The sequence below is a fragment of the Daphnia magna genome, linkage group LG9, assembly GCF_020631705.1.
Source record: "Daphnia magna isolate NIES linkage group LG9, ASM2063170v1.1, whole genome shotgun sequence".
NCBI classification, from domain to species: Eukaryota; Metazoa; Arthropoda; class Branchiopoda; order Diplostraca; family Daphniidae; genus Daphnia; species Daphnia magna.
Genome location: NC_059190.1, coordinates 262,321 through 274,349, shown reverse-complemented (window position 1 = coordinate 274,349; position 12,029 = coordinate 262,321). Strand labels below are relative to the sequence as shown.

Genomic DNA, 12,029 nt, shown 5'->3' with positions numbered 1-12,029 from the left:
AACCCCGGAAAAAGCAAATAAAAAAAAAAACACACACTTGTCCGGGGTTTGCACCAACCCCGGACATGGCAAAATAATAAAAAATAAAAAAATACACTTGTCCGGGGTCTGTACTAACCCCGGACAAAGCAAATATACACTTGTCCGGGGTTTGTACTAACCCCTGACAAAGCAAATAAAAAAAAAAAAAAGAAGTGTTTCTCCAGTTCATCAGTAGGAAGTCTAAACCGTCCTCTTGGGAGGACAAGAATTTCGGCCCATTCCTATATTCTTATAGTTTAGATGGGCCGGCTGTGGCTGAGCCACAGCCACTGGACACCTTTTGTGCAAGAAGAAAAACTAAGTTTAACGTTTACGGGAGGGCAGAAAAGATAAAGAAAGGGTCTTAGGATCTATTTAAGATAAACGGATAAGAAATCAGTGGGAACTGGGCCCTGCAGCCGAAGTTCGTCCACTTGTCTACCTGTCGTTAGATAGGAACCACAAAATCAGACAACACAGAAGGCTAACGGGAGGTCGGGTAGGTTGTGAACCGGGCTTGGCGGGTTGCGCTGTTTGACAACCCTCACGACTCAGATTGAGTGCGAGCCACAGTACCGGGTGCATTACTCAATGACACCCTCACGATTAACCTTTTCACTAGAGCGGTTGGACCAGCCTCTAGCTAGACCGAGAACCGCCAAACGGTTGTAAGGTGGTTTAAGAACTCACTACGAAGGGTTGCTGGTCAGACCAGGCCCGGCATAGCGGTAGCGTTTATCGATTACGCCAAACAGAATATTTGGTTTCCTAAACAGCTAACGGGAGGGCTAAGCTGACTTGGCCAGGATACATCACGTCTCCGTGGTCCATTTTTGCCGCCAGTTAAGCCAAGAACCGCTGAAAGGTCCCCAAATATTAAAGACGTTTAACGAGTACGTGAAACGAGCCTTATTACGTATACGCGCTGGAAGCCGCCGTATCGTCCCCCTGACGATTCACACGGGGCATGGGCGCATTGTATACGGTTGGGGTGCCAGGGCTTACTGGATGCTAGCCTTTAAAACATGCTTACATTTTTGTTGTAGAATTCCGAATGTGGGAAGGTGTAGTCGGCTCGTTGCGAAAGAAACCGGTGCTGTCGGTGCCGTTTAATCGAGAACAGATTAGAGATAGTTAAAAAATATTCTTTGTATTGGAAAACAAAACATATTGGCTTCGTAATTAAGGCCCAAACGGAGGGAAGTCTAGAGATTCTCCGTTTGGGCTGTTTAAAACTAGGGGTGTATTCAGTAAAAGTTGGTTTTGTGGCAGTCTGTTCGGCTAGCTTGATCTCGGGGCGTTTGATTTTAGCGGTGGTTGGCGGTAACTGAGTTTTAACAGGTTGGTTTGTTGTGTTTGACTCTCGAATCCGTTCAGGGGCTGCAATGTCGGTGACCTGTTGTAGTAGGGTGGGTGACGGGAGCCATAAGTATTGCTTTTTCCTAGGCATCGTCCAACCGCTAGGGTAGGGACGTACAATCATGGAAAGTTGCTTGGTTCAGATTGTCTCGTAGTGACTAACGTGGGGCTCGGCAAAGGAATCGAGGTTCCAAACTATCTAAGGACTGCGGAGGCGGCGTAAAATTTCGATAGGATCCATTACCTACGTCGTTGTTGATAACAAAGTGTCGTGGCACACAGGCAAGGTTGATACGTGACAGTGGAATTTGTCCAGTTATACTAATAACGATAGCCATAGTAAATAACAAGGCTTACAAAAATGTTAACAGTTAAAAAAGAGTTAACTTACAAGGGTAGTAGTTCAGGAGGGTCCTTAGACTGTTCCTATGTTGATGACGGCTGGCTGGAGACTGAATCCAGTATGCCGTTTGTGTGCTTTATATACCCCTGCCATAGAGGGGGTGTGGCTTTGTTATTAACAAATCAGCGGGGTTGGTGCAAACCACGGACAAGTGTTATTTTGCTCTGTCCGGGGTTGCCAATTTTGCTTAAAATACATGATTTCGTTTCAGAATTCAATGAAAATCACGAAAATCTGGTTTATTTTTCTATTGGTCATATAGTTTTTGAATTAAACGTTAAAAACCATAATTAAGTTGGTGCGCTAACAGCACTGTTTTCGTTAATTTTGAAAACGGCTGGTTTAACGAGAAAACCAATGGCTAAATCGAAATCAGCGTTCAATTTCGAATATGCCGTGTGATTTTTGGAGAATTTCGAGAGATGTCGTTTTTTGCCGATTTTGACAAAAGTGGGAAGGCTATACCCTTCCCACTTTTTCATTTTTGGCCAAATTTCCAATTTTGCTTAAAATACATGATTTTCATTCAGAATTCAATGAAAATCACGAAAATCTGGTTTATTTTTCTATTGGTCTTATAGTTTTTGAATTAAACGTTAAAAACTATAATTAAGTTGGTGCGCTAACAGCACTGTTTTCGTTAATTTTTAAAACGGCTGGTTTAACGAGAAAACCAATGGCTAAATCGAAATCAGCGTTCATTTTCGAATATGCCGTGTGATTTTTGGAGAATTTCGAGAGATGTCGTTTTTTGCCGATTTTGACAAAAGTGGGAAGGCTATACCCTTCCCACTTTTTCATTTTTGGCCAAATTTCCAATTTGGCTTAAAATACATGATTTTCATTCAGAATTCAATGAAAATCACGAAAATCTGGTTTATTTTTCTATTGGTCTTATAGTTTTTGAATTAAACGTTAAAAACCATAATTAAGTTGGTGCGCTAACAGCACTGTTTTCGTTAATTTTTAAAACGGCTGGTTTAACGAGAAAACCAATGGCAAAATCAAATTAAGCGTTCAATTTCGAATATGCCGTGTGATTTTTGGAGAATTTCGAGAGATGTCGTTTTTTGCCGATTTTGACAAAAGTGGGAAGGCTATACCCTTCCCACTTTTTCATTTTTGGCCAAATTTCCAATTTGGCTTAAAATACATGATTTCGATTCAGAATTCAATGAAAATCACGAAAATCTGGTTTATTTTTCTATTGGTCTTATAGTTTTTGAATTAAACGTTAAAAACCATAATTAAGTTGGTGCGCTAACAGCACTGTTTTCGTTAATTTTTAAAACGGCTGGTTTAACGAGAAAACCAATGGCTAAATCGAAATCAGCGTTCAATTTCGAATATGCCGTGTGATTTTTGGAGAATTTCGAGAGATGTCGTTTTTTGCCGATTTTGACAAAAGTGGGAAGGCTATACCCTTCCCACTTTTTCATTTTTGGCCAAATTTCCAATTTGGCTTAAAATACATGATTTCGATTCAGAATTCAATGAAAATCACGAAAATCTGGTTTATTTTTCTATTGGTCTTATAGTTTTTGAATTAAACGTTAAAAACCATAATTAAGTTGGTGCGCTAACAGCACTGTCTTCGTTAATTTTTAAAACGGCTGGTTTAACGAGAAAACCAATGGCAAAATCAAATTAAGCGTTCAATTTCGAATATGCCGTGTGATTTTTGGAGAATTTCGAGAGATGTCGTTTTTTGCCGATTTTGACAAAAGTGGGAAGGCTATACCCTTCCCACTTTTTCATTTTTGGCCAAATTTCCAATTTGGCTTAAAATACATGATTTCGATTCAGAATTCAATGAAAATCACGAAAATCTGGTTTATTTTTCTATTGGTCTTATAGTTTTTGAATTAAACGTTAAAAACCATAATTAAGTTGGTGCGCTAACAGCACTGTTTTCGTTAATTTTTAAAACGGCTGGTTTAACGAGAAAACCAATGGCTAAATCGAAATCAGCGTTCAATTTCGAATATGCCGTGTGATTTTTGGAGAATTTCGAGAGATGTCGTTTTTTGCCGATTTTGACAAAAGTGGGAAGGCTATACCCTTCCCACTTTTTCATTTTTGGCCAAATTTCCAATTTGGCTTAAAATACATGATTTCGATTCAGAATTCAATGAAAATCACGAAAATCTGGTTTATTTTTCTATTGGTCTTATAGTTTTTGAATTAAACGTTAAAAACCATAATTAAGTTGGTGCGCTAACAGCACTGTTTTCGTTAATTTTTAAAACGGCTGGTTTAACGAGAAAACCAATGGCTAAAATCAAAATAAGCGTTCAATTTCGAATATGCCGTGTGATTTTTGGAGAATTTCGAGAGATGTCGTTTTTTGCCGATTTTGACAAAAGTGGGAAGGCTATACCCTTCCCACTTTTTCATTTTTGGCCAAATTTCCAATTTGGCTTAAAATACATGATTTCGATTCAGAATTCAATGAAAATCACGAAAATCTGGTTTATTTTTCTATTGGTCTTATAGTTTTTGAATTAAACGTTAAAAACCATAATTAAGTTGGTGCGCTAACAGCACTGTCTTCGTTAATTTTTAAAACGGCTGGTTTAACGAGAAAACCAATGGCAAAATCAAATTAAGCGTTCAATTTCGAATATGCCGTGTGATTTTTGGAGAATTTCGAGAGATGTCGTTTTTTGCCGATTTTGACAAAAGTGGGAAGGCTATACCCTTCCCACTTTTTCATTTTTGGCAAAATTTCCAATTTGGCTTAAAATACATGATTTCGATTCAGAATTCAATGAAAATCACGAAAATCTGGTTTATTTTTCTATTGGTCTTATAGTTTTTGAATTAAACGTTAAAAACCATAATTAAGTTGGTGCGCTAACAGCACTGTTTTCGTTAATTTTTAAAACGGCTGGTTTAACGAGAAAACCAATGGCTAAATCGAAATCAGCGTTCAATTTCGAATATGCCGTGTGATTTTTGGAGAATTTCGAGAGATGTCGTTTTTTGCCGATTTTGACAAAAGTGGGAAGGCTATACCCTTCCCACTTTTTCATTTTTGGCCAAATTTCCAATTTGGCTTAAAATACATGATTTCGATTCAGAATTCAATGAAAATCACGAAAATCTGGTTTATTTTTCTATTGGTCTTATAGTTTTTGAATTAAACGTTAAAAACCATAATTAAGTTGGTGCGCTAACAGCACTGTCTTCGTTAATTTTTAAAACGGCTGGTTTAACGAGAAAACCAATGGCAAAATCAAATTAAGCGTTCAATTTCGAATATGCCGTGTGATTTTTGGAGAATTTCGAGAGATGTCGTTTTTTGCCGATTTTGACAAAAGTGGGAAGGCTATACCCTTCCCACTTTTTCATTTTTGGCCAAATTTCCAATTTGGCTTAAAATACATGATTTCGATTCAGAATTCAATGAAAATCACGAAAATCTGGTTTATTTTTCTATTGGTCTTATAGTTTTTGAATTAAACGTTAAAAACCATAATTAAGTTGGTGCGCTAACAGCACTGTTTTCGTTAATTTTTAAAACGGCTGGTTTAACGAGAAAACCAATGGCTAAATCGAAATCAGCGTTCAATTTCGAATATGCCGTGTGATTTTTGGAGAATTTCGAGAGATGTCGTTTTTTGCCGATTTTGACAAAAGTGGGAAGGCTATACCCTTCCCACTTTTTCATTTTTGGCCAAATTTCCAATTTGGCTTAAAATACATGATTTCGATTCAGAATTCAATGAAAATCACGAAAATCTGGTTTATTTTTCTATTGGTCTTATAGTTTTTGAATTAAACGTTAAAAACCATAATTAAGTTGGTGCGCTAACAGCACTGTCTTCGTTAATTTTTAAAACGGCTGGTTTAACGAGAAAACCAATGGCAAAATCAAATTAAGCGTTCAATTTCGAATATGCCGTGTGATTTTTGGAGAATTTCGAGAGATGTCGTTTTTTGCCGATTTTGACAAAAGTGGGAAGGCTATACCCTTCCCACTTTTTCATTTTTGGCCAAATTTCCAATTTGGCTTAAAATACATGATTTCGATTCAGAATTCAATGAAAATCACGAAAATCTGGTTTATTTTTCTATTGGTCTTATAGTTTTTGAATTAAACGTTAAAAACCATAATTAAGTTGGTGCGCTAACAGCACTGTTTTCGTTAATTTTTAAAACGGCTGGTTTAACGAGAAAACCAATGGCTAAATCGAAATCAGCGTTCAATTTCGAATATGCCGTGTGATTTTTGGAGAATTTCGAGAGATGTCGTTTTTTGCCGATTTTGACAAAAGTGGGAAGGCTATACCCTTCCCACTTTTTTTTTTGGCCAAATTTCCAATTTGGCTTAAAATACATGATTTCGATTCAGAATTCAATGAAAATCACGAAAATCTGGTTTATTTTTCTATTGGTCTTATAGTTTTTGAATTAAACGTTAAAAACCATAATTAAGTTGGTGCGCTAACAGCACTGTTCTTCGTTAATTTTTAAAACGGCTGGTTTAACGAGAAAACCAATGGCAAAATCAAATTAAGCGTTCAATTTCGAATATGCCGTGTGATTTTTGGAGAATTTCGAGAGATGTCGTTTTTTGCCGATTTTGACAAAAGTGGGAAGGCTATACCCTTCCCACTTTTTCATTTTTGGCCAAATTTCCAATTTGGCTTAAAATACATGATTTCGATTCAGAATTCAATGAAAATCACGAAAATCTGGTTTATTTTTCTATTGGTCTTATAGTTTTTGAATTAAACGTTAAAAACCATAATTAAGTTGGTGCGCTAACAGCACTGTCTTCGTTAATTTTTAAAACGGCTGGTTTAACGAGAAAACCAATGGCAAAATCAAATTAAGCGTTCAATTTCGAATATGCCGTGTGATTTTTGGAGAATTTCGAGAGATGTCGTTTTTTGCCGATTTTGACAAAAGTGGGAAGGCTATACCCTTCCCACTTTTTCATTTTTGGCCAAATTTCCAATTTGGCTTAAAATACATGATTTCGATTCAGAATTCAATGAAAATCACGAAAATCTGGTTTATTTTTCTATTGGTCTTATAGTTTTTGAATTAAACGTTAAAAACCATAATTAAGTTGGTGCGCTAACAGCACTGTTTTCGTTAATTTTTAAAACGGCTGGTTTAACGAGAAAACCAATGGCTAAATCGAAATCAGCGTTCAATTTCGAATATGCCGTGTGATTTTTGGAGAATTTCGAGAGATGTCGTTTTTTGCCGATTTTGACAAAAGTGGGAAGGCTATACCCTTCCCACTTTTTTCATTTTTGGCCAAATTTCCAATTTGGCTTAAAATACATGATTTCGATTCAGAATTCAATGAAAATCACGAAAATCTGGTTTATTTTTCTATTGGTCTTATAGTTTTTGAATTAAACGTTAAAAACCATAATTAAGTTGGTGCGCTAACAGCACTGTTTTCGTTAATTTTTAAAACGGCTGGTTTAACGAGAAAACCAATGGCTAAATCGAAATCAGCGTTCAATTTCGAATATGCCGTGTGATTTTTGGAGAATTTCGAGAGATGTCGTTTTTTGCCGATTTTGACAAAAGTGGGAAGGCTATACCCTTCCCACTTTTTCATTTTTGGCCAAATTTCCAATTTGGCTTAAAATACATGATTTCGATTCAGAATTCAATGAAAATCACGAAAATCTGGTTTATTTTTCTATTGGTCTTATAGTTTTTGAATTAAACGTTAAAAACCATAATTAAGTTGGTGCGCTAACAGCACTGTTTTCGTTAATTTTTAAAACGGCTGGTTTAACGAGAAAACCAATGGCTAAATCGAAATCAGCGTTCAATTTCGAATATGCCGTGTGATTTTTGGAGAATTTCGAGAGATGTCGTTTTTTGCCGATTTTGACAAAAGTGGGAAGGCTATACCCTTCCCACTTTTTCATTTTTGGCCAAATTTCCAATTTGGCTTAAAATACATGATTTCGATTCAGAATTCAATGAAAATCACGAAAATCTGGTTTATTTTTCTATTGGTCTTATAGTTTTTGAATTAAACGTTAAAAACCATAATTAAGTTGGTGCGCTAACAGCACTGTTTTCGTTAATTTTTAAAACGGCTGGTTTAACGAGAAAACCAATGGCTAAATCGAAATCAGCGTTCAATTTCGAATATGCCGTGTGATTTTTGGAGAATTTCGAGAGATGTCGTTTTTTGCCGATTTTGACAAAAGTGGGAAGGCTATACCCTTCCCACTTTTTCATTTTTGGCCAAATTTCCAATTTGGCTTAAAATACATGATTTCGATTCAGAATTCAATGAAAATCACGAAAATCTGGTTTATTTTTCTATTGGTCTTATAGTTTTTGAATTAAACGTTAAAAACCATAATTAAGTTGGTGCGCTAACAGCACTGTTTTCGTTAATTTTTAAAACGGCTGGTTTAACGAGAAAACCAATGGCTAAATCGAAATCAGCGTTCAATTTCGAATATGCCGTGTGATTTTTGGAGAATTTCGAGAGATGTCGTTTTTTGCCGATTTTGACAAAAGTGGGAAGGCTATACCCTTCCCACTTTTTCATTTTTGGCCAAATTTCCAATTTTGCTTAAAATACATGATTTCGATTCAGAATTCAATGAAAATCACGAAAATCTGGTTTATTTTTCTATTGGTCTTATAGTTTTTGAATTAAACGTTAAAAACCATAATTAAGTTGGTGCGCTAACAGCACTGTTTTCGTTAATTTTTAAAACGGCTGGTTTAACGAGAAAACCAATGGCTAAATCGAAATCAGCGTTCAATTTCGAATATGCCGTGTGATTTTTGGAGAATTTCGAGAGATGTCGTTTTTTGCCGATTTTGACAAAAGTGGGAAGGCTATACCCTTCCCACTTTTTCATTTTTGGCCAAATTTCCAATTTTGCTTAAAATACATGATTTTCATTCAGAATTCAATGAAAATCACGAAAATCTGGTTTATTTTTCTATTGGTCTTATAGTTTTTGAATTAAACGTTAAAAACCATAATTAAGTTGGTGCGCTAACAGCACTGTTTTCGTTAATTTTTAAAACGGCTGGTTTAACGAGAAAACCAATGGCTAAATCGAAATCAGCGTTCAATTTCGAATATGCCGTGTGATTTTTGGAGAATTTCGAGAGATGTCGTTTTTTGCCGATTTTGACAAAAGTGGGAAGGCTATACCCTTCCCACTTTTTCATTTTTGGCCAAATTTCCAATTTGGCTTAAAATACATGATTTTGATTCAGAATTCAATGAAAATCACGAAAATCTGGTTTATTTTTCTATTGGTCTTATAGTTTTTGAATTAAACGTTAAAAACCATAATTAAGTTGGTGCGCTAACAGCACTGTTTTCGTTAATTTTTAAAACGGCTGGTTTAACGAGAAAACCAATGGCTAAATCGAAATCAGCGTTCAATTTCGAATATGCCGTGTGATTTTTGGAGAATTTCGAGAGATGTCGTTTTTTGCCGATTTTGACAAAAGTGGGAAGGCTATACCCTTCCCACTTTTTCATTTTTGGCCAAATTTCCAATTTGGCTTAAAATACATGATTTCGATTCAGAATTCAATGAAAATCACGAAAATCTGGTTTATTTTTCTATTGGTCTTATAGTTTTTGAATTAAACGTTAAAAACCATAATTAAGTTGGTGCGCTAACAGCACTGTTTTCGTTAATTTTTAAAACGGCTGGTTTAACGAGAAAACCAATGGCTAAATCGAAATCAGCGTTCAATTTCGAATATGCCGTGTGATTTTTGGAGAATTTCGAGAGATGTCGTTTTTTGCCGATTTTGACAAAAGTGGGAAGGCTATACCCTTCCCACTTTTTCATTTTTGGCCAAATTTCCAATTTGGCTTAAAATACATGATTTCGATTCAGAATTCAATGAAAATCACGAAAATCTGGTTTATTTTTCTATTGGTCTTATAGTTTTTGAATTAAACGTTAAAAACCATAATTAAGTTGGTGCGCTAACAGCACTGTTTTCGTTAATTTTTAAAACGGCTGGTTTAACGAGAAAACCAATGGCTAAATCGAAATCAGCGTTCAATTTCGAATATGCCGTGTGATTTTTGGAGAATTTCGAGAGATGTCGTTTTTTGCCGATTTTGACAAAAGTGGGAAGGCTATACCCTTCCCACTTTTTCATTTTTGGCCAAATTTCCAATTTTGCTTAAAATACATGATTTCGATTCAGAATTCAATGAAAATCACGAAAATCTGGTTTATTTTTCTATTGGTCTTATAGTTTTTGAATTAAACGTTAAAAACCATAATTAAGTTGGTGCGCTAACAGCACTGTTTTCGTTAATTTTTAAAACGGCTGGTTTAACGAGAAAACCAATGGCTAAATCGAAATCAGCGTTCAATTTCGAATATGCCGTGTGATTTTTGGAGAATTTCGAGAGATGTCGTTTTTTGCCGATTTTGACAAAAGTGGGAAGGCTATACCCTTCCCACTTTTTCATTTTTGGCCAAATTTCCAATTTTGCTTAAAATACATGATTTCGATTCAGAATTCAATGAAAATCACGAAAATCTGGTTTATTTTTCTATTGGTCTTATAGTTTTTGAATTAAACGTTAAAAACCATAATTAAGTTGGTGCGCTAACAGCACTGTTTTCGTTAATTTTTAAAACGGCTGGTTTAACGAGAAAACCAATGGCTAAATCGAAATCAGCGTTCAATTTCGAATATGCCGTGTGATTTTTGGAGAATTTCGAGAGATGTCGTTTTTTGCCGATTTTGACAAAAGTGGGAAGGCTATACCCTTCCCACTTTTTCATTTTTGGCCAAATTTCCAATTTTGCTTAAAATACATGATTTCGATTCAGAATTCAATGAAAATCACGAAAATCTGGTTTATTTTTCTATTGGTCTTATAGTTTTTGAATTAAACGTTAAAAACCATAATTAAGTTGGTGCGCTAACAGCACTGTTTTCGTTAATTTTTAAAACGGCTGGTTTAACGAGAAAACCAATGGCTAAATCGAAATCAGCGTTCAATTTCGAATATGCCGTGTGATTTTTGGAGAATTTCGAGAGATGTCGTTTTTTGCCGATTTTGACAAAAGTGGGAAGGCTATACCCTTCCCACTTTTTCATTTTTGGCCAAATTTCCAATTTTGCTTAAAATACATGATTTTCATTCAGAATTCAATGAAAATCACGAAAATCTGGTTTATTTTTCTATTGGTCTTATAGTTTTTGAATTAAACGTTAAAAACCATAATTAAGTTGGTGCGCTAACAGCACTGTTTTCGTTAATTTTTAAAACGGCTGGTTTAACGAGAAAACCAATGGCTAAATCGAAATCAGCGTTCAATTTCGAATATGCCGTGTGATTTTTGGAGAATTTCGAGAGATGTCGTTTTTTGCCGATTTTGACAAAAGTGGGAAGGCTATACCCTTCCCACTTTTTCATTTTTGGCCAAATTTCCAATTTTGCTTAAAATACATGATTTCGATTCAGAATTCAATGAAAATCACGAAAATCTGGTTTATTTTTCTATTGGTCTTATAGTTTTTGAATTAAACGTTAAAAACCATAATTAAGTTGGTGCGCTAACAGCACTGTTTTCGTTAATTTTTAAAACGGCTGGTTTAACGAGAAAACCAATGGCTAAATCGAAATCAGCGTTCAATTTCGAATATGCCGTGTGATTTTTGGAGAATTTCGAGAGATGTCGTTTTTTGCCGATTTTGACAAAAGTGGGAAGGCTATACCCTTCCCACTTTTTCATTTTTGGCCAAATTTCCAATTTTGCTTAAAATACATGATTTCGATTCAGAATTCAATGAAAATCACGAAAATCTGGTTTATTTTTCTATTGGTCTTATAGTTTTTGAATTAAACGTTAAAAACCATAATTAAGTTGGTGCGCTAACAGCACTGTTTTCGTTAATTTTGAAAACGGCTGGTTTAACGAGAAAACCAATGGCTAAATCGAAATCAGCGTTCAATTTCGAATATGCCGTGTGATTTTTGGAGAATTTCGAGAGATGTCGTTTTTTACCGATTTTGACAAAAGTGGGAAGGCTATACCCTTCCCACTTTTTCATTTTTGGCCAAATTTCCAATTTTGCTTAAAATACATGATTTTCATTCAGAATTCAATGAAAATCACGAAAATCTGGTTTATTTTTCTATTGGTCTTATAGTTTTTTAATTAAACGTTAAAAACCATAATTAAGTTGGTGCGCTAACAGCACTGTTTTCGTTAATTTTGAAAACGGCTGGTTTAACGAGAAAACC

At 35.3% G+C, this 12,029-nt stretch overlaps 1 long non-coding RNA gene across 1 annotated transcript; it reads right to left on the bottom strand.

The window, feature by feature from the left end:
- Window positions 1–1,152: 1,152 nt before the first annotated feature.
- Window positions 1,153–1,822, bottom strand: LOC123476017. Its single transcript, XR_006651584.1, has 2 exons — window positions 1,772–1,822; window positions 1,153–1,701 (listed from the first exon to the last, which is right to left on the bottom strand). It is a non-coding gene; the product is annotated as an uncharacterized LOC123476017 (long non-coding RNA).
- Window positions 1,823–12,029: the final 10,207 nt, after the last annotated feature.